This window comes from Cannabis sativa, chromosome X (assembly GCF_029168945.1).
Source record: "Cannabis sativa cultivar Pink pepper isolate KNU-18-1 chromosome X, ASM2916894v1, whole genome shotgun sequence".
In the NCBI taxonomy this organism is placed as follows: domain Eukaryota; kingdom Viridiplantae; phylum Streptophyta; class Magnoliopsida; order Rosales; family Cannabaceae; genus Cannabis; species Cannabis sativa.
The window spans coordinates 81,818,939-81,843,084 of NC_083610.1; the positions used below are offsets into that span (position 1 = coordinate 81,818,939).

The 24,146-nt window shown below is 30.2% G+C and overlaps 1 long non-coding RNA gene across 2 annotated transcripts; it reads right to left on the reverse strand.

Moving 5' to 3' along the window:
• Positions 1-11,365: 11,365 nt before the first annotated feature.
• Positions 11,366-12,950, reverse strand: LOC133032631 (uncharacterized). Of its 2 annotated transcripts, XR_009685224.1 has the most exons (3): positions 12,736-12,950; positions 12,535-12,634; positions 11,366-11,932 (listed from the first exon to the last, which is right to left on the reverse strand). It is a non-coding gene; the product is annotated as an uncharacterized LOC133032631 (long non-coding RNA). The 2 variants fall into 2 exon arrangements; XR_009685223.1 differs by having other exon boundaries at positions 12,535-12,950.
• Between the last annotated feature and the right edge of the window lie 11,196 nt (positions 12,951-24,146).

A 24,146-nucleotide genomic window follows, 5' to 3' on the forward strand; every position in this document is an offset into this window, starting at 1 on the left:
CCGGTGGAAGGTCCCTGAGGTAGAAGGTTTGATCCCAGCCACATTAATGATGTTCTCCAGCTGGTGAGGGCAAGTCAGGGTCGATCGAAGATCGGCCGCTTCCCAACCAGTGGCACGGGACTTGTACCCTTCCTGGGCAACAGGTCCCAGAGAAACCTCCTCCAGGGTAGCTATGTTTTTCCCTTTCTTCTTCGAAGATTTCGAGCCAGAAGCAGACATTTTATGTTCTGAGAAAGACAAAAAGAAAAAACCCAGCAGTTAGGCCCCATACCAAACCCTAAATCAGAAAAAAGGGAGTGGGGGTCCCCTAACCGCTGGAAAGAGGCCCCCTCCGGACACGTGTCACCTGGGAAACTCAAGAGAGAATCCCTGAACAAGTTTCGGGTGCAGTAAAATCGCAGAAAAAGTGGTTTTGCAAAAAGGAAAAGAAAAGAGAAAAGCCTTCCTATGCCCTAAGCAATTGCTAATCGAAGAACACATGGCCTTCTTCAAACAAAGTTGTACGCCTACAACAGAGGCATGACAATGGCGACTCTACAACTAACACAGTAAACATAAAGCAGAACTCGAAGAACTTAAACAATCACACACCCAGAAGCCTCTAAATGCGAACCCAGGAAACAAACGAAGTAAAAGTAAGCATGTTATTATCTAAAGATGCAAGAAACTTACATTTGATTGTTAAACTGGGGGTACTGAGTGTGGTTGAGTGAGAGTTGAGAAGCACTGGCAAAATCGAACACTGGAAATAAAAGAAGTGTTTAAGTGATAAAGCAGTTTGTGCTACTTTGAGGAATTTTCTCTTTGAGAAATTCGAGCAGAAATGGCAAGGAATGGAAAGTAACCGAAATGAAGGAAAGGTGGTGGCTTTTATAGGCAAATGTGCATGAGGAACAGGCGTCTTCACCTACCAATCGCACGGTGGGGGAAACGCACGATTCGAATTCCCAAAAAGATCAACGGACCAGATCAATCTGCCATTAAGGCGGTGGAAACGTTTGAGTATCCGTCTGACACCATCAATGCGCCGCATCAATCATGGGGCGTGAAACGAATCGACCTCTGCAAAAGTGAATCGCCGCATTTAATGCCATTATTAGACACACCTCCACGCGCCCCCAAGTCGTATCAGAAGACCGAGGAGGCGGCTGGAAACATTCCTGCAAATGAGCATATTGCTGCATCAAATGACATCATTTAATGTGCCCCCACGCGCTCGAGGCTCGAGCTAGGGAAACGAGGGGTCAACCGGAGACACTTGAACAAGCCTTGGTTTATTGTTACTAAGTAAACAAGGCTTGGGGGGTAAATGTTGCTCCAAAATTCGCCCAAAATACGTGGACCAGTCAAGAGGGGACACGTGGATCAGATAACTTGGAAAGATTTGCTAAGTCTTTTTATGCCACCAGGAAGCGCTGTTAACATGGGTCCCGGAGGAGACACCCGGAGTACAAGTTACTCCTGGTAGCTAGTATAGCGTGAAGGCCCTCCGGGATGTGTCAGGTCTCTCCCGAGAAATCAAGTCGCATTTAATGCTGCATGGGAGGAAGCGTGTTGGGACTGTAACACGCAATAAAGTCTGACGGCACAACCCCTAAACAGCAGCGCTACAGTGATGATCATTTAAGTCTAGCGACGGCTACTCTGCGAAGAGTCACGTCAATCATAAGACAAAAAGGACATTCTCCATAAAAACCCTACAGCACCTAGGGATTTGACCATGCATCACCCATGGTATATTCATCGGAAATGCCCAACTTTATGGATACTTACAGACACATGTGTAAGAACAATTCTAGGGATTACCCCACCAAAACACTATAAATACCCCCTCAAAGCTCATTTAAGGGGGTCGGAGAATCTTGGTTGCAAAAGAGCAAGAAGAGAAAAAACTCACCAAGAACATTCTCTGTATTAAAGAGAAGAACATTCTCTCAAGTGTAGAATCTGTATTAAATACATCCATTAATAGCAGTGGCTCGTGGACTAAGGCTCATTAACGCCCCAACCACGTAAAAAGTCTTCATCTCGCTTTCTTACAGCTTATTATTATAATTATATTTTAATAGTTGCCGAAAACCTCGGTCAACACCAAGCATATCAAAAATATACCAATTTAGACACCAAACATGTCTAAATTCTCATATTTTAATTTTAGACACCAAGTATGTCTAAACTTTCTCATATTGGAGTATACAGCCCCACACTTTCACATTTCATTATCAAGACAATAATCTTGATTTTAAAATATAGAAAACTGCTTTGTCTCTATAATTTTTTTAAAATTTAATTTCTTTCTTGAAATTATTTTCACAAAAATTTGACACCAAATATGTCAAAATTTTCACATATGCACATGCTAAACTTGATTTAGAATATGAATTAAAAATCAAATAAATTAATCAATAATGTCTTAATACATTTTGATTAAATTTGTGGCTTACCCCCACATTTCTAGCATAAAGTGTATACAAAATATCACTTTTGTATGTATTTCTCTTGAAATGGCTCTTTAAAGTCACTTTGAAAATACCATTTGATATTTTTAGTTTTCTCAACAAAATTAAAATATCAAACTCACATCACCGCTTACAAAATAATGTGATTATTTTTACTCATTATTTTAAAGTTATCACCTCAATGAGATTAACCCAAATATTACACTAAAGTTAACAAAATTCTCATCAATTTTGTTCACCACTTTGATTATTTAAAATTCAAAATTGCTTCTCCAATTTTGTTATCTTTTTACAATTTTTGAATCCACATTGATTCATTTACTTTGAGTCCAAAATTGCTCTTCCAATTTATGGCTCATTTCACAAGTTTGGATCTACTTTTAATTCATTTGTTCTTGCTATGATAAGACAATTCTCATAAGTGTAACTCCCATAGTTCACTTTTCCTATCTCATAAAATGAGATAATTATTACTTTAAATTCTTAAAGAATGTAACTTCTCACAAGTTACAATTTCTTTTCTCAAAATCACTATTGAAAAAGAATTTCAAATTCTCTTTATTCACAATATATATGATAATAATCTCCACATCAATAGTAATAAACACTATTATATTACTATCAATATTATTATTATTATATATATTATATAATTTGTATATTAATGTACAAAATTAATATATAACTCCGATGCATGAATTATATCCCTCAAATAATAATTATATGCCAACTAATATAATATGTATGTTACTAATCAATATCTCATATGTAACCATACACATAATATCAATATTAAATTCATATGTTACATATCTCATATACATGTAATATATATACATATATACATGCAACATATATACATATATATATCATATACACATCATATATATTAATTACACAATTATATACATTACATACTTCTAGGGTCTACCCTATAATAATTTAGGCCTTCGGCAAAAGTAAAAATTGGGGCCCAGTGTAAAAGTGAGATTGTTGGGATTTGAACTCTCAACTTCTTAATTGTTAAACTAATCAAATTACCACTAGGTTGCAACACATATTTAGTATTAAAAGTATTATTATTTATTTTATTACGAACTATATTTTAATTTTTTTTCGAAATGGGACCCTGAGCGGTGGGGGGCCTAAGGCGGCCGCCTCCTTCGTCTCACCTCAGGGTCGGCCCTACATACCTCATACATATATAACATTTATATACACTTTAATATACATGCATGATATATAATATATACTATATATGCATGTCTCATATAAATACATAGAAAATAATTATTTCTACATATTTAATCTCACAATATATATGTATATTATATTATATCTTATCATATATACAATACACATAACTCATATTCATATATTATATATTATATGTCATCATATATATAATACACATAACTCATATTCATATGTTATATATTATATATTTTATATATATACACATATAAATATGTTATAAATTTAAATATCATATTCTATATCACTATATATAACAATATGATATAAAATCATGATCACATATATATGACACATATACATATGTATAACTCACATAAGTATATCATATATAATTTTTTATATATTAACATATAAAACTTTCTTATTCAACAAAGAAAAAGATGTTAATACATAGATTACTGTTATTTAAAATAATAAAACACAAAATTAAAAACCACCATACTCATCTAAGGATGATTTTCACATAAAATCTCTTATTTTTGTATTCTCACAATCTTGATTAATCTCCTCTTCCATTGAAAAGGAATAAACTTTTTGATTATTAGAAATTTTTTTTTTTTTGATAAATCAATGAGTTGTATTGCACAAACTGATATCACCCACACAAAGGTCTCAATCTATACAATTTGATATTCTTCTCTGTATTCTTTGTCTTTCTTTCTTCTAACAACAAAGCAAAAAACCAATCTTTATCTACACTTGTTATTTTCTTTGGTATTAATACATTGATCCGAGTCCTTATGCTCCATTTAATATCTTCAACAATCTGGCTGTTGTTCACCTGTCCTCCTTGCCATATTACAACGTTTCTTGTTTTTCAGACATTATACACTAGTGCAGCAATAGCTGCAGAGTAAACCAACTTCCTGAACTTTGACACTTTTGCCTTCCCAATCCATCGGATTAGCTGCTGCAGAGTTACAACTTGTGCTTTCCACTCCAGCCAACTTTTGATCTCCACCAAATATTGGCTAACTACACTGCACTCAAAGAATAAGTGTTGACCATTCTCATTGAACTTATCACATAAGCTGCACTTCTGTTGTATCTGAATACCAAATTTAACCAGCCGATCATTTGTCTTCAACCTGTTAAGATGGAAAGCAATAAAATCACACTATGTTTTGGTGTATTCAACCGAGTCATACCTTTTTACTCCAAGCCATTTTTTCTTGAGGAGTGCTAAACATCTTGTAACCGGTTGCTATGGTATATTTGCTCCTCTGAAATTTAGCATAAACAGTTAAGGAACTGATCTTGTTTTTTTAGAGATACAAGCTTCTTCCAGTACCAACTGGAGTGAATAGAAGCATTGTAACTCCACCAGGAATGGTCTTTGATCTATACACTATGCACCCATCTAAGCCATAAGCTTTCTTGGTTATTTGAGATAGCCCAAATGTACTTGGTCATGGCTGCCTTGTTCCAACCTTCAAGCTTTTTGATCCCTAACCCCCTGTAGACTTTGATTGGCAAACATTATCCCAAGAAACAGCCCCAGCTCCATGGAATAGGGCCTGCCCCTTCCATAAGAATGCTCTACAGATGGCTTCAATGGACTTCAGAATTCTTTTTGGCATGATCACAATTTGACTCCAGTATGCTTGTATAGCAATGAGAACTGAGTTAATTAGTGTGATTCTTCCAGCAAATGAGAGATTCCTTGAGCTCTAAGTTTTAATTCTAGCTGTCATTCTTTCAACCAACAACTCACCTTCTTTCCCTGAGATCTTTTTTACACAAATTGGAATTCCCAAATATGTGAATAGAAGTTCTTGCCTCATAAATCCAGATAGTTGTAGGATCTTGTTCACACACCCCTGCTGCATATTACTGCAGTAGATAGCAGTTTTTCTAGCATTGGGCTATAAACCCGAGGTAAGGGAGAAAAGCTTTAGTGCCTGTAACATGTACAACACACTTGTGAAGTCTCCATAACTGAATAGTAACACATCATCAGCAAAAGCTAGATGATTTAGTTTGAGACTAGAGCACCTGTCATGAAAGTGAAAGTCTTCTTTCTCACCAATCTTCCGCATTAGCCTAGAGAAGTATTCCATACCCAATACAAACAATAGAGGGGACATAGGATCCCCTTGCCTAAGCCCTCTCCTAGATTCAAAGAAACCATGTAAGGTTCAATTGAACATAAGAGAGAACTTATGAGTAGTAATGCAGTTCATTATTAGATGTATGAAACTTCTTAGGGAATTTGAAGCCTGTTAGAACTTCCTCTAGGAACTCCCACTCAATGGTGTCATAGGCTTTTTGGAGGTCGAGTTTGATCATACAACTTGGCTTGTTTGCTTTCCTGCAATAGTGTCTTACCAAATCTTGGTATATCATTATGTTGTGCCCTATAAATCTTCCTTTAATAAAACTCCCTTGGGAATGGGATATTATCTCAGGAAGAATGTTACTGATTCTAGAGCTCAATAGCTTGGTTGTAATCTTATAAATAACATTGCAACAAGCTATTAGTCTAAAATCCTTAATAGAGCATTTGCACTTTGGAACCAGGGTAATAATCGTAAAATTAATCTCCTTAAGAATATTACCTGATTCCAAGAAAGATAGCACATCACCACTGATGTCCTCCCCTATAATCTCCCAATTGTCTTGAAAGAAGCTACTTGAGAACCCATCAGGACCTGGGAATTTGTTTCCAGGGATGCTAAAAGCAGCTTTCTTCATCTCTTCAATGGTGAACTTCTGAATAAGGCCATTTGCTTGTTCTGTTGTTAATACAAGACCTCTTGCCATTATACCAGCATCTGTCTTCCTTCTCTTCTCTAATTTGGAACCAAGCAGCCCCTTGTAGAACTCCAAAAAGGCCTCTGTTATCAAAGCAGGGTCATGAACCCTGCTCCCATCCTGTCTCTCAATGGGTATGATACGGTTTTGTCTCAGTCTTTGTTTGATACAAGCATGGAATAGGGCAGTATTACAATCCCCATTTTGAATCCAGGCAGCTTTAGCTTTCTGCTGCAAGAAAGATGTGTAGTCTCCTTGCACTTTGATTAACTTGTCTCTAAGCTCTTTTTCCTGCAGGTGCAAGTTAGGATCAAGAGGCTATTGATGAATTTGGCTCTGTAGCAGGTCCAAGTCCAACTTAACCCTGGTGACAGAATTTTGTAGATAAGAAAATCCCTCTCTATTAATCTCCTTGAGTCTGAGTTTAAATTGTTTCATCTTAGTGACTACTTGAAACATTTTTGTACCCACTACAGGCTGTTTCCAAACTTCCCTCAGATAGGTGTCAAACCTACGATGTGTTCTCCACATCTTAAAGTATTTGAAAGGCTTTGTAACGTCCCCGCTTCAAGCCTCCATTGGGTCCTTACACCCACAGAATGAATGACTCTTATACACGAGTACGTCACTCTGGCTGCTTCATGAATTGATGACTGACCCTACAGACCAACACGAGTGTTTCCAGCGTGCTTTGTCCTCACTCACACGCATCTTGGGAAAACTTCCCAGGAGGTCACCCATCCTTAAAATTGCTCCAAGGCCAAGCACGCTTAACTATGGAGTTCTTTCGAGATGGGCTACCGAAAAACAAGATGCACCTTGTTGATATAGGTAGTACCAATCAATCCATTTAAGCTCTCTACAACTGTGTAGTCCCATACCTACACAGTCTCAGAATCATCCCACTTGACCTTCCCCAGGCGGTGTGGGATTGCACAGCTTACCCGGTGTATCCCCTTACGGATCACGGGACTACTGACTGTCACAATCACCCCCCCTTACGGGGTCCGACGTCCTCGTCAACCACACTTCCGGCTGGGTCAAGGCTCTGATACCATTTGTAACGTCCCCGCTTCAAGCCTCCATTGGGTCCTTACACCCACGGAATGAATGACTCTTATACACGAGTACGTCACTCTGGCTGCTTCATGAATTGATGACTGACCCTACAGACCAACACGAGTGTTTCCAGCATGCTTTGTCCTCACTCACACGCATCTTGGGAAAACTTCCCAGGAGGTCACCCATCCTTAAAATTGCTCCAAGGCCAAGCACGCTTAACTATGGAGTTCTTTCGAGATGGGCTACCGAAAAACAAGATGCACCTTGTTGATATAGGTAGTACCAATCAATCCATTTAAGCTCTCTACAACTGTGTAGTCCCATACCTACACAGTCTCAGAATCATCCCACTTGACCTTCCCCAGGCAGTGTGGGATTGCACAGCTTACCCAGTGTATCCCCTTACGGATCACGGGACTACTGACTGTCACAGGCTTCTTTCCACTTACTAAACTAGGATAGAGAGTTAAAATACCAGGTGTGTGTGGTCAAATAGGCCTTCATTGAGAAAAACAGCTTCAGCAATTTCATATTTATTGATCCATGCTTGATTGGCCATTATCCTATCTATCTTCGAAAAGATTCTATCTTCTCCATGTTGTTTATTTGTCCAAGTGAAAAAGTTCCCACTTGCTTTAACATTCTCCAACTGACAGAGATTTACACATTGTTGAAACTCTGTATCAGGGTATGTTTTAACTCTATGTCCAATCCTCTCTTCCTTGGCTAAGATATCGTTGAAGTCCCCCATTAGCAGCCAGTTCACATTCGTTCTCAGATCACATAAGTCTTTCCATAATATATTAGAGATTTTATTACAATGAAAGAAAATTAAGACATTATAACTCTATTGCAAATATAATACAATGATCAACAAAGAGATTAAATAAATATTACAATACATAATATACAATATATATAACACTATATATATTATATATAAGAAAGATAGAAAAAGATATATATCTATTCTATATAAAGTGTGCCTATATAACAGAATTCTTGGTTTATGAGAAATTCATGGATGAGTTTTTATTTATATTAAAAATAAAATAGTTTATGAGAAATTATCACTTTTTATTTATATATAATAAAATAAATCCCATTAAATTCAAAAAAATACGATTGGCTTTTTGCTGTTGTACATCTACGATTGTGTTTTCTTTAATTATTTATTGTATTCTTTTTCCTATTACAATTTGGACATTCCCATGGGATCACACATAATATTCCAATCCGCACTTCTCTTTTTTCTTCTTCACAACTTAATAACAAAATATATAAGTAATAATAATAATAATAATAAAAAAGAAGCGTGACTTTTATCAAAGTTCACAAAACCAAGCATCAATGGCGAAAAAACCCAACAAAGTTTGCTGCTAACAAATGATTCTAAGTGCTCGGCATATGCATTAGTTTCCAGGAGCAAAGTTTTTTAAAGTTACGTAATAATTTATATATATGCTGCAAACACACACTACAAGAAAGGAGACTTTTTATCCCACTTTTTATCCTTAACAAAAATAAAAAGTGGGATAAAAGATATGTTACAACTTTTTATCCCACTTTTAGATTTGGCATCTCAAAAATAATATATAATATTTTTTTAGACAAGGGCCTTGTTTGGTTGAACATTAAAAAAAAAAAAAACATAGTAAAAAATGAGTTAAAGATTGAATTTTTATTTACCAACCAAACAAGCTCCAAATGACTTATGTATATCAAGGGCCTTGTTTGGTTGGTAAGTTACAAATCTATTTTTCTCTCTTAAAGTAGGATAAAACAATAGCAAGTACCAAACAGGCTTTAGTTAAACCCTTTTATCCCGGTTTTTTGGCTAAAAACCGGGATAAAAGGGTTTAACCCAAAACCCTTTAATCACTTTGGACAGACCAAAAAACCGGGATAAAAGCTTTAGGTAAATAAATTGCCTCTTAGTCTCACACCATAACACGCTGCCGTCAGACCATTTTTAACCCTAGCCTCCTCTCAATCGCAGGTGCGATTTTTGTTCTTCTTCTTCTTCTTTTTTTTTTTTTTTTTTTTGCATTGGTTGTACAATAACTTTTTTTTTTCAAGTAGGAGGGAGAAGACTCATCTCCTTAAGCATCACTAAAGGAAGAAGAAACACATTTTCAGGTACAATAACTTCCTCTTTTTTTCATTTTAATGACTTTTTTTTATCAAAAAATATTTTTTTTTGCTTCTATCTTTACTTTGAAATGTTAAATATACCAATAAAAATCATTTTTTTCATATTTTTAGGAAGAAAAAAAGTGAGTTTTTGAGTGGTATGATTGAGTCCGAAAATTTAAGAAAATTTTAAGTGGGTTTGTGAGTGGGTATGATTAAAGATTTGTTTGTTCATTTTTTTTTAATAAAATACATTGAATATTATTTTATTTTGTTACTTTTTATTTATTTCTTTTTTATTATTGTTGTTGAATTAATATTTTTAGTTCTAATCATATATATGTATTTTTTTGAGTAATTTATTTTATTTAAATTAGAATGTTATAATTACCCACAAATAATGTACACCTATGCTAGAAATTAAAATTTATTTTACACCTAGAATTAGAACTAGTTAAAAGTTACGTGCCGAGGCACGTAAATATTAATTTTATTTAGAGTTTAGTTCTTTATTGTTTGATTTATATTGTAATTTATGATCATGCGAATAATTTGTTTTATTAAAGTAATATGTGAGCTATCATATTTGGTTAGTAAAATATAAATGGGTATATTTAAGTCATAACAAAATAATTTAAAGAAACAATAAAACTTAGCATTATAAAAGTGAGAATATTGTTTTGGGCTTCCACATATTAAATTACTAAAAAGTCCTCACTTCTCACCTTTAATTTATTATGTTGAGGTTAATCATATACAAAATATGTGGTGATTAATTGCTTTTTTTATTTTTTTATTAATAACTACTATGACAATTTTGTTTTGGGCTTCCACATATTAAATTTATTATGTTGAGGTTAATCATATACAAAATATGTGGTGATTAATTGTTTTTTTTTTTTTGACTAAATTATCATTTATATGTGAATGATTGAGTTTAATTGATTAATAAAACTAAATTTTACTCAATATATGTAAGAACATGTTTTATTGTTTTTTTTTATTCAATATAGTTGCATATATATATATACATATTTGTAAGAATAATAGTATGCAAAAATAAATATTTAGAGTTTTTTTTTAGCAAATTTAGCCTTAACTTTATCACCCTATATAATTTACTAAGAATTACATATTATAATTTCACATTAAAAAAATAATTTTAATAATTTTAATTTTCTACTTTTTGTAAAGAATTACATAACATAATTTCACATTAAAAAAATAATTTTAATAATTTTATTTTTTTTACTTTTTATAGTATACATTCTTCTATTTTTTTTTTTCTTTTGGTCTTTTTTTTTAAGAAGAGAAAATAAGTGTTTATTAAAGATTTTTTAGGACCACTATTAAATTGTATTTTTTTTAAGATTATCTTTGAACTAATCCTATTGTTAAATATAAATGAATTATGTTAGATTTTATCGCATATAGTTAATAAAATGTTCAGATCGTATTCAATGAGAAATATAAAAATTGTGTTATATTTGATACAAACATTTAATTTGTACATGACGCATGCTATACTGAATTAAAACTCAACCTTGACAGAAAGTGGAGTTGGAGTCAGATTGCTTAGTAGCAGTACAAGCTATTAAGGAAGAATCTTATCTTTTAACTGATTTAGCACATTAATAAAAATTATATATTTACTTCCAAAAAGATTACACGTGCCTAGCACGTGTTGTTGCAACTAGTAATTTAAAGAAACAATAAAAATTAGCACTATAATTTAAAGATAGATGCATGGTTTTTAGGCCAAGTTTTTCGACACAACACAAGAAGGCTCTCCTTCGGTCCTTTCTTTCCCGTGGAAATAAAGAAAAAGTATGCTCCCATGAATTGTACTGTCACTCACACATAATCGAACTTCAGAATTTCTTTCATGAATTGTTAATTCCTTAGGTTTCCCTAAGCAACAAAGTCCAATTAATAGAGAGCAAAAGCTAATGTTTCTGTGTCTAATTTTAATTCAGCTGTTATCACAATACATGAAACAAGATTGTCAACAAAGAAAAACTGATTTGCTTATCAAAATGCTCTACATGTTGTACAAAAGACTAATAAAATTATGCCAATGACAACTTGCGAAAGTCATATTTTAGTTAAACAACCTGTTGGCTATCAGCTATACTATCTCCCAATTCAATTAGGTACTGTTTGTCTAGTTGGTCTTTCAATTCTTTTCTCCACCCTTGAATCAACTTCTCATGTTTGTTGATAACCACATTCTAGTAATGAATTCAGCAAGATCCAAACACCCTTGCCTTCAAGAAATCAAATAAACGATAGCAATGAGAATCAAACTCAAAAGTATCATAATTGCAAATATTAGGAAAGCAAGAAAGGAAAAAAAAAATAATTCAATAATACATACATGAAACTATTAAAGGTTACAAGAAAATATCAGTAGAAAAGAATAATAATGTAAATAATAATAACATAAATATTGAAAACTTCATACTGACTTGGCGCGGTAGCTCCGTGAACAAAATAATACTTTGCAAACTCAGATGGAAAATACATTCTAACGACAATTCACAAATTTTGTTGGCATACATGACACTAAACTTGACTCTAACTATCAAGCATACTCTTATTTAATAGGATGATCTCTCACCCTAATAATTTTTATCGCCGGCAAATAGAATTCAACTATTTGGCCTGCATGAGTGGCTATAAAAATAAACTGAAAATAACTTCAACAATAAATTAATAAATCAATATAGTGTACTCATATTTAAGTTTTTTAAGGTTAGCCACATAAGAGGTGAGTTTTTCAATTTCATTTGCTCATTACACTGTCCGAACATGCTTGTCAAATTACAAAGCAAAAAAAAAAAAGAAAGAAAGAAAATGAAAGGCATACCTTTCATGTTAAAAGGAGCCAGAGAAGATCCTCATACAGTGGTTCTCCATCACACTTAACAACATGTAAAATTCTTCGACATTCAGGAATAGATAGGCCCCTAAAATGGACACCCAACAGAAACATACATAATGAAGATAGGCAAACATAACTATAAACTCTGATTGCACCAAAACCAAAGTAAATATGTAATATTCTAACCCAGAATTTCAAGTGTATACCCTTCTGGGTCAAATAATGAGGTTTCCCATAACAGTCCAGTCATTCCTCTCATTCCACCAATTACCTTCCTAAATACATATATAAGATGTAAAATATATTAGTTTACAATTTACACAAGATAACTTGTGGGGCGATATATTTTTTCACTTGTAAAGTATTTTGATTACAATGAACATTCAATTTTACACTAAGGAAAGTGAAAAGAATAAACAATATTTAAATATCAACAGTAATATTGCCCAATTAAACCTTTCTACGTTCTGACTTTAATGTCTTCAACTGTTCCTGTTACTATACAAAACAAGCACAAAATTTTAAGCTTCAAATAATATAAAATTCAGTAAACTTCTTAATTTTGTTCTTAATAGTATCTTTATATGTTTAACAAAAAAGGAAAAAAAAAATATGAACTTTAAATACATGTTGTATGGCACTGCATCAAATTACATTGATGTAAAACACCAAATATAAGTCAAATTCTATATAGGATCTGGTTATCAAAAAAAGCGCAAAAGGGAGTCATCAAATGAAAAACAATGTAATTTTATGAAGACAAATTCACAAACCTATTGTTGATTCCCTAAGCCAAGAGTAAGGTCCTATATGAAAGAGGAATAATGAACATAAGAAAAGTATTTAAATGTTATCCACTCCTCACTTCTAACAAGTAATTGGTACACAATAACCACAATTCACTAAAGTAAGAAAAGGACTGCAAGCCTCGTATAAATTGTTATATGAATTCAATTTCACCAAAATTTTGATAAACGATATTATTTACTAATTAATAACAACATAATTAATTATAATTTGTATTAGGGGTTTATAGGGATGTTAATAAATTAAATTTTCTAAAAAAATAAATACAAAAAAAATTGAGCAGAATATTAATACATATATTTCCTAGTGTTGAATTTGAAATTCTTTCACGAGAACGTATAATTAGATAAACTTACAAGAATGAACAAATGAATAACTCACATGATATGAAGAGCTCTAAACTTGAAGCCATTTGATAGAATTCTTGAGGTTTGACTGGTCAATCTGCAAAACACACTCATCAAAACTAACATTTGGATCAATTAGAACCTCCCAAATCCAAAACATAAATTAATAAATCAATGTCTCGATTTGAATTATATGAATGAATATGAGATAAACTTACAAGAAGAGAGCAAATATTTAATTTGGTATGGGTATATGTTGATCAAGAATGACGAAATCGTGTCGCGCAAGAACTGGAAGCGCTTATCTGATTATTGATAATTATTGATATATTTATATAATAGATTGAGAAAAGAAAACAAATAATTAAAAGCAAAACACATAGAAAGGTAATTACATATGGGACAAAAAGGATAATAATTAGTAAAATTAAAGCTATGCCAAATTATGAAATATGGGGTTAAGTTTTAGAATATTGTTTTTGACAGCGAGGTGGACGTTTTCCATGGCTAGAAGGAGGAAGCTTTAGTTCTCTGATAGATAGGCACGTATGAATTGATATTAGGGAGAGGGAATTCAATTTTCCTATCTATTCGTTTCATGAAGATATTTTTAGATGTACTGGTTGTTAGAGTTTTTCTAGGAGAGATTTTAGGGGTTTCAAAGGAAGATGGGATTTGATGGGTAATTTTGTTTATTAAATATATTTATTTAAAAAAAGATTGTTTAATTTTTTGGTTTAATTATTGGGTTTATTTATTTGTTAACGTTTAACGTTAACAGTCTGTTAAGTTAATCGTGTAAGGCTAAATAAAAAAAAGAATCGTTAAACCAAGAATTGCTGTTAGATAGGCACTTTTAATATATAAAGATATGTTACAATATTATTTTCTCAAAAAAAAAAGAAGAATGTTGTAGTTAAATAATGTGTAGGTAAATTAGAAACTAAAATATATTTTAAAAATAATTTTTGTTTAAAAGAGTGATTAGTTTTCAATTGCTCTAATATATTGATATTGAGAAAGTCTTAGTAACTATAGTCTATTAATTATATAAATAATTTTATTTGTGCTTGTTTATACTTAATTGTAGATATATTAAGTGATTTTGTGGTGATTTTTTTTTTATTTCTAAGAGCTTCAAGAATATTATTTTAAGTAGTTACTAGTTACTATTCTTACTTAGTTGGAAAAATCTCTAGTACTTTTTTATTTTGTATGCTAGAACTTTGTAAAAAATTTAAATTATTTGAAATTGTATTAAATAATATACAATTATCTTAAACTCAAATAGATTTTAGAGAATTTTTTTATCTAAAAGAGTAATAGTTTTCAAAAGGATATATTATATTGGATATTGTAAAATTTTTAGTTATATAACTATTATCTACTAACTATATGTGAATAATTTTTAATTGTGTTTGTTTAAACTTAAATATAGATGAATTTGGTGACTTCATGGTGATTTTGGTTTTGATTTTTAAGAAGCATCAAGAGCATTATCGTAAGTAGTTACTAGATACTATATTTACTTAGTTACATAATTATTTAGTTACTATTTATATATGTATGAGCTAATTATTACAATTATAATTTAACTTTTATTGAAACTTTTTATATTATATTTAATATTTTAGGTTCTGGTTCGTTATTGGAAAACAAAGTAAAATTTCGGTGATCATTAATAACTTTTTAGAGGAACGTTATTTGCTTATTTATTTTTACTAATTATCAAAATATTAGAGGAGTTTGAATATATTATATATTCATTTGTAGTGAAGTAGGTTCTGAGATATACTATACTGTGGTGAACGAAGAATTAATATATACATGCTATATATTATGATTATTATGTCTTGTTTCCCAATTTGTTGTATTGTTTTTGTTGTATGTTACATACTTATGAAATTGGAAAATGTCATAAAAAGAAGGAAAACTCTGCCCAATTTTTTTTAAGATTTGATAAATAAACATATTTTTTTATTATTTAATTAAAAAGCATGCTTAGGAATGTATTTGAAACTTTTAAGTTTCTTACAACTTGTTTATTAGGAAATCATGTTTTAATTTTTTAGAATAGATAAATCATGGATGAATGATAGAAGAGAAACACCACGATTTTAAGAAGAATACAACAATCTTTTAGAGTTTTGCCTAAAGAAGCCACCCCCATTTATCAATATTGGAAGGGTAAGTTTAGAGCTTTAGATTACTATGTACTAACTTACATTTGTCTTGTTAAATGCTATTATGATTATTTTGTCTTGTTTCCCAATTCGTTGTGTTATTTTTGTTGCATTGTTAGGTACTTAATTATGAAATTGGGAAATGTCATAGAAATAGAGAAAACTCTGCCCAATTTTTTTTAGGATTTGATAAATGAACATATTTTTTATTATTTAATTAATGAGCATGCCTAGGAATGTATTTGAAACTTTTAAGTTTCTTGCAACTTATTTATTAGGAATTTATTTTTTTTATTTTTAGAATAGATAAATCGTGGATGAATGATAGAAGAGAAATACCACGATTTTAAGAAGAATACAACAATCTTTTAAAGTTTTGCCTAAGAAGCCACCCCCATTTATCAATATTGGAACGATAAGTTTAGAGCTTTAGATTACTATGTACTAACTTACATTTGTCTTGTTAAATGCTATTATGATTATTTTATCTTGTTTTCCAATTCGTTGTGTTATTTTTCTTGTATTGTTATGTACTTATGAAATTGGAAAATGTCGTAGAAAGAGTGACCTTATTATAAAATATCTTAAAATTAGACAAAACAAGATAAAATTGGGCAAAACATTTAAATCCTATTGAAGTCATAAAAGGAAAAAATAAATATATACTTATCTTTATTATAAATATAAACATATAAAAAAACTTTCCTTTTAATTAGTTTTAAATTTTTAATTTGACAGTTTGGCGACCTATCCCAATGTTGTGAGGAAGAACATCTCGTAGCGCTTCGACAACAGTTGTTAAATCAATTACTTCCTTATTTATAAATATTGATCAGTAGTATTTTATTGTATTTTTTATACACTAGCAATTTATTATGTGTAGTATTTTAGAGAGATTTGTATACAATGTAAAATATTATTTATTAATTCAAGTTACTAATTATTATTGTTATTTTTAAAAATTATTTTAATCATTATCTGGGATAAAAGATACCCTTTTATCCCGGTTCTTATGAGAAAACTGGGATAAAATGGTACTTTTTATCCCGCTTTTCTCATAAGAACCAGGATAAAAGGGTATCTTTTATCCCAGTTGTTATAAAAAAACTGGGATAAAAAGTCCCTTTTTATCCCAGTTTTTTCAAGGACTTTTTATCCCACTGGCATATATCCTGGTTTTAATTTTAGCGAAAACCGGGATAAAAGACCTTAAAAACCGGGATTAATGGCCTTTGTTTGTAGTAGTGACAATATACAAAAAATAAAGAAGAATATGGAAGAAAGAAGAAACCATTATTCACATCTCGAAAGGCAGTAGAGATAATAATAAAAACTTTTCATTTTTTTATTATTTTTTTTTCTTTTTGAATAAAGATAAAAATGAAATTTTAATCGTATAGAGTTTTATTTTAATAAAATATAGTATTTTCAAATAATTTAATAGTATTTTGTTATAGAATACTATCACTTTTTGTTAAACATGGTTTTCACTTTTTTTATAGCATATTCAATTTATCAACGAAAAAATGGACAATCCAGATATATGCGGATCGGCTAGAATGAAAAGTGCAAAATACAAAAATTATACTATTATCTCTATCGAAGCAAATGAAGATTGAAATCCACCAATGACTATCATTAGTTTTCTTATCTACAATTTTTAGACAAATGCTATCTTTAATTATCAACAATTTAGAGATTGATTTTTAATTTTCTTTTTATATTACACCCATTTAAGTAATGTTTCTTTAAGTATTGGAATATCAATTTTTAATTTATTTTTGGATTAACTTAAGAACATATTTAAATCATCAAGCTTTCTGAAACACTAATATATTGCATTCGGTATTCACTTTTAATTCACAACATAATAAATTATAATATTTAGATACACATAATAATAATAATCTCACCTAATAACTAATAATATTTTTTCTTTAATTTTTAATTGTATTACTTTCAAATAACATAGAAAAAAATTAGCATAAAATTTAGTATACGTGTCTCGCACGTAGCTTTTTGCTAGTATATAAATATATGTATACACTCACTCACAACCTTAAGTGTAGAATAGTGGGAATCACTATGACTTGAACAAAGTATTACACTTTTGTCCAAAAGCTTATTTCCCCTATCTCTAAGCACTAAGGGAACTCTCATGGAAATTATCAAGCCTTTTAGGGATATTTTGGCAAAGTGCTTTATTGATAGAAAACTTGATCTCTCTCAAATGAGCACCAAAGACCTCTTTTTATAATGTTTAGGTAATCACACTTAGAATTCAAAATACACAACACTTTATTTCTCTCATATAAATGAGTTTTAATATAAATTGTAACAATTATATTTCATACCATTTAAATCCTATCATCAAATTGTGTAACAACTCTTTTATTACATTAATAATGTGTGATCAACACATGAGTTACAAGTAATAACAAATTGTAACTCCTCTCCAAGTTATAACATATAGGTTACAAAAGTATATGTTAAATTCATAAGTTACACATTTATTTACCATACACTTAATATATATTATTTATATAATAATATATTTATCACATTTTAATTTATACTTATTATATTATAAAATAATATAACATAAAATAAAATGGATTGGAGGTTTGGGTGTAATTGATTAGAATTGCATGTTAGGTTATTTATGTTTGTAAATTGATATTAGAAACATGCTATGAACTGATCTAAATTGTTGAATTAAGATATGGGCATGTTTAACTTGGTTGAATATTTTAAAGGTTTGAGGATGAAATTAGAGTTTTAGAACCCTAACTTCGTATTTATGTGAGTATTTGAATGCAAGGATGAAATTAGTGATTAGATGTTGTGGTGATTTGTTACTATTACTATTACGTCAAATCAAATATGGCTTAAATCGGAAGAAAAATAAAATGCAATGATTTTGGATTCTTAATGACGTTTAATGGTGTCATGAAATTTTTTTAATATTTAACTCAAATGATGTTTAACGATGATTTTGCAATGATGCTATAAAAAATTAATTTTTGACGCAAAAACGATACCAAATGATACTTAACAATGATTTTTGCGATAAAATTTTATAAAAACTTTAGTGTGGATAACTTTTTATTTTTGGATATTTTTTTGAACTGATCTCTATTTTTAAAAACTTTTCTATTATTTTTTTCATCATCTTTTTTTTTTCTTTTGATGGAACTTTTTTTTTTTTCATAATCGAATGTGTAGAAACTTAAATTTAGAGTAGTAGAACAACAAATTTCAATTATGGCTTCCATCTCAAATTTATTGTTCTACGTCCACTTCAAATTTAAGTTTTTTATACATTATAACCAAAAGATCTTGAAAACAAAAATGCTAATATTAAACAAAACATAACACTAAATTATCAAATTTCATCGCAAACTATCGCAAAACTATCATTAATTATATCATTTTTGTATTGAAAGATTCAAATTTTTATGGCATTACTAACAAGATTATTATTTTCGCTAAAAATCTAAAAATAAAAAAACTATGACATCATCATGGTTATGTATTTTGCTTAAGTAACATCCTAATTTATATGGGTGTGGGTTCATTGTCCTTGATTTATCTAAGTGTTCTATTAATTAATGTCAATAAAATTAGATGACAGCATTCGGATTAGGTAGTGTCGGTGAGGGGCAGCAGTCAAAGAGATTCTTTCACAAATAAATTGATCCTATTCCAAATGTAACCATTTTATCTTCTTTTACAATTTAACCACTTGAGCTAGGTGGTGCGTGTGTATTGGAGGTCCTGGGTTCGAGTCCCAGGTTATGCTGATGTAATATATAAACGCCTAAATCAAAAAAAAAAAAAAAAAATCTTCTTTTACAATTTTTGTTTTCCCCACTCTTTTCTCTTTGTTCATCTCAAAAGGCCAAATGACTATATTTGTTTATTTGGTCACAATATATTTTAATATAGTTTTTTTTAAAATTATTATTATATGTGTGTGAAAAATATTTGGAAAAACCCTCCAAAATAATCTCATAAAATAAAAAAATATTGACTAATTTTATTGAATACTTCTACACCTCTTAAAAAACAAAATATATCGATGCAACCTCATTTTTAATTTACAATATGATAGTATATATTATAATTATTTGAGATCATTTGTAAAGTTTTAAAAAAAATTAAAATAACTTACAGGATTCAAATATTTTATTTCACACTATTATTTTTTTCTTAATTTTATACGACTGTGAAATACATTATTTAAACTAGGGGTGTTCATCAAACCGCTCAAACTGCCTGCACCGCACCACACCGCAAAAAAAATACGGTTTGAAGTTCTTTGCAGTGCGGTCGTGGTTTGAATTTTTCTTAAATCGCGCAGTGCGGTGCGGTTTGCAGTTTTGAATTGTTAATATATGGTTCAAACCGCACCGCACTGCATAATATAAAAATACCAATTTTTATATTTATTTAGGTCCAATATAGGAAAGCCCAACCTAAGCCCACTAATTATTGTATTGTATAAACTTGAAACTTTTTTTTTTTATATTTATTTTCAAGCCTTATTTTATTTTTGACAAGTGTTGCTCAAGCTTTGTTGTATTTGTGATATTTTAATTACTTAGTGATAGTCAAAACCGCAAAAACTGCATAAACCGCACCAATTTTTGCGGTGCAGTTTTTGCGGTATTTTAGTTTCGCGGTGCAGGTGCGGTTTGGGAAATTGAAAAAACCGCATGTGTGGGTTGGTTTGAAAAAATAGTCAAAAACCGCACCACCCGCACCGCGAACACCCCTAATTTAAACATTGTTTTCAACATGTAAAATTATTCTTAATTTCTTAAATTTTTGTATGGTGTTTTAAATAATTACAATTTGCACTATAAAATTTCTCTTTTTTTTTTTTTGAATAAATCATGCAATTCTATTAATAGGGTCTACAATCCATTCAGGACATCTCCCCCGTTAGAGGCACGACCAGGATTAGAATTAAAAAAATAAGTCAAATAATCAATCGCCTAATTCCCAAATCGTTTGACAAAAAACTAAAAATAAAATCAAATGAAAAAAATTACAGTATCACAGTTAACCCTAAGAACACATATATTCAGTTTCATCTATCGCTCAGAAGACATAACAATAGAAATTGTTGCAGCATGTTCATTCAATCTCGTAGCTTGAGCACTTATGCAAGGTATGTAACTGCACTACTAACAACCTATTCAGTCGTAGAGAACTTGTTATTCTCAACCACTAACAGGGATTTAATGGTGAACCATCCAAGAACAAAGAAAAACCTACAACGAAACAAAACAAAATAAAATCATATCACACAAACAAGACTAAAACACTCAAAACTATATCACATAGACAAGACTAAAACACTCAAAAGTAAGTCATAGATATAAGACTAATCACAGTAGCAAAAATCGAATTGCAATAGCAAAACATAACCCCGACTAAGCTGCATCTATGACTAGGGAAGGCCAGCGGGCCTAAACTAAAAAAAAAAAAAAATCTTATGTAGCTATAAATTTAAGAACGAAAAATCCTAATACAAACTTAGTATTGTTAATTAATAATAATAATAATAAGGGTAATTTGCGACTAAACTATCTGAACATTAAGGTTTGGTACGATTAACCTCTTTACTAATTTTTTTGGGGCTAAACTCTCCATACTTTGGTTCTGTTTTGGTCTCAACTTTTCCTTCAACTCTCGTCTGTTAAGTGCAAATGTGAACTGCCACTGTGTATACTAATATATATGTGACAAGTTTTTATTTGTCCACCTAATATCAATTTTTTAAATTTAATAAAAATATATTTAAATTATATATATTATTAAAATAACTTTAAAATGTAAAAAAAAGGAAGATATTGGTGGCAAAACGACCTACTTTATATTTTTTAACAATTAACTACCCGAATCAATTTTTTGATGACAAAACTACTCAAACCTACTTTTTGTTAGCTATTTACACTTTCGTCCAAAAAGACTATGTTAAGTGCAACAATTGACATGCCACAGGATACACAAGTATACACGTGACAACTTTTTAGTAGACCACATAATATTAAGTATTAAAAAATATTTTAAATCAATTTAAAATTAAAAATAAATTAAAAATAAAAAATAAAAAATATATTATTTTTTATTTTATCTTCTTCCTCATCCTCTTCTTCTTCTCTTCTTTTGTTTTGGTTTCTCCTTTGAAACCCTAATCCTCTCCACTCTAATCTCATTCTTCCTTCTTCTCCATTATTAGCTTTGCATACACTAGAAAAGACATAGAGCAAAAAAAAAATGAGAATGAACTCATAGGTAAACAAAAACATCTATCAAAGCATCTTTCTTTTCTTCAAATACATATTCAAAGCCAACATCATCAAATATTAAATTGTATAATATTTTTGTTGATTAGGTTGAATTTAGAAATATTGATTTTTTGAACATATTTTGATTGTATAAAATTTTCATAGTATTTATATTGGATGGGATGCGAATGATCATGACCACGATGAAAGGGTTAGGTTTTCTCTGGTATTTCTTTTTTAATCAGTTAGTTATTAATATATAGTTTTGTTTAAAATTTAATAAATTTTAAAATAATTTTAATAATATATAAATAATTTTTAATTATTTTTTTATTATATTTAAATAAAGATTTTTTTTTCAATTATGGTCAAATTTGATGAGAGCATATATATCTTCAGATGAAGGATCTAAAAATTCATCAAAAGATTATAGTCAATATTATATATTATTTGTATAGCCTATTAAGGTTACTTTTTAGATTTTATTGTATTAATTTTTATAAAGTAGATATTATTACTACTATTAAAGTTACTAGTTATTTATTATTTAAGTGTATTATTATTGATTATTAGAGTTGTAAAATTATTAAGTGATTTAAGTTATGAATTATTTGAAGTAGCTTGCGATACATCAATTATTTTTTACAAGATAAGTATTTTTATTTTCCACTCAAAATTGACTATTGTAACTATTTATCTACACTGTTTATCTGTAGTAAAAAAAATATTATAAACTTTGTAACAATATTTATTTTTTTGTTATAATGTTTATTTATTTATTTTTTTCCTTTCGACTAATGTATTTTTGTTTATTTATAGTTAAAATAATTTCTCTCTTCAAGGAAGTCAATCCTCACAAGATTCTTACATTTATGTTGCGTAGATTTCATTCCTGCCGACAGTTGTTCATTGATGTTTGGTTCATTTGGAGGAAGTAGAACAAGTGGTTGTTAACTTAGGAGTGGAAGATGAAGATTATCAATAATTCAAGTATATTGTTTGATATATTAGTGACGTTGGATAATTTTTTCTTCAAAGTTCGTTGAATTTGTTGATTCTGATCCCTTAGCAATTGTGTTAGTCTTTGCTAGGAGACATTCTCTTTTCAGTGGTCTAAGATCATTACTAGAGGATATAACAAGTTTGTGATCTAAATTTCCCAGAGTGTCCCTGATCCATATACATCGGTCGGCCAATGTGGTTGCATATGGAGTAGTTGTGCATGCTCTTCGGATAAATAATCAACTTGTTTGGCTAGAGACGGGTCATTTTTTATTATTTGTTTATCAATGATATTGGTCATTACTTGCCAAAAAAAAGGAATTTTTTCATTTTTACACTTTAAAACAATTTTTTTTTTTTTTGCATTTTTTACAGAATTTCACATAAAAACCCTTATAGCAACTAACAGAGCAACTTAAATCGTAAGCAAAATTCATATAACAACCTACATAGAAACTACTGGAGTAACTCAAACCGTAAATTTAAAAAAAATTAAAAAAATAATATATGAGATAATTTCCTTTTAAATAATTCCTTGATATTAGATAGACTAATGAAAACATGCATATATTATTATATAATGGCAGTTACCAAATCTTAAAATTTAAATAATTTAGTCGCAAATTATTGTAATAATAATAATAGTAATAATAATAATAAAATTTCTCAATTTTTTTTTGAATGAAATTCATTTTTATTATTAAACTTGAATTTCAGCTACCAACACAGGTAGCAAAACAGTTGGGACATTCCCAAACTGAAAACACAATCAGGATAAGAACTAGAAGCTCTTGCAAAAGCATGAGCAACTAAGTTCGCTGATCGTTTAACAAAGATCACAGAAACATTTCGCATAATAGCAAGCAAGTTCTTACAATCTTTAATGACTAAACCAAATAAAGAAATCATATCCATTGAGCTACGTAAAGCTTGAACTACCACAAGGCTATCGGTTTCCA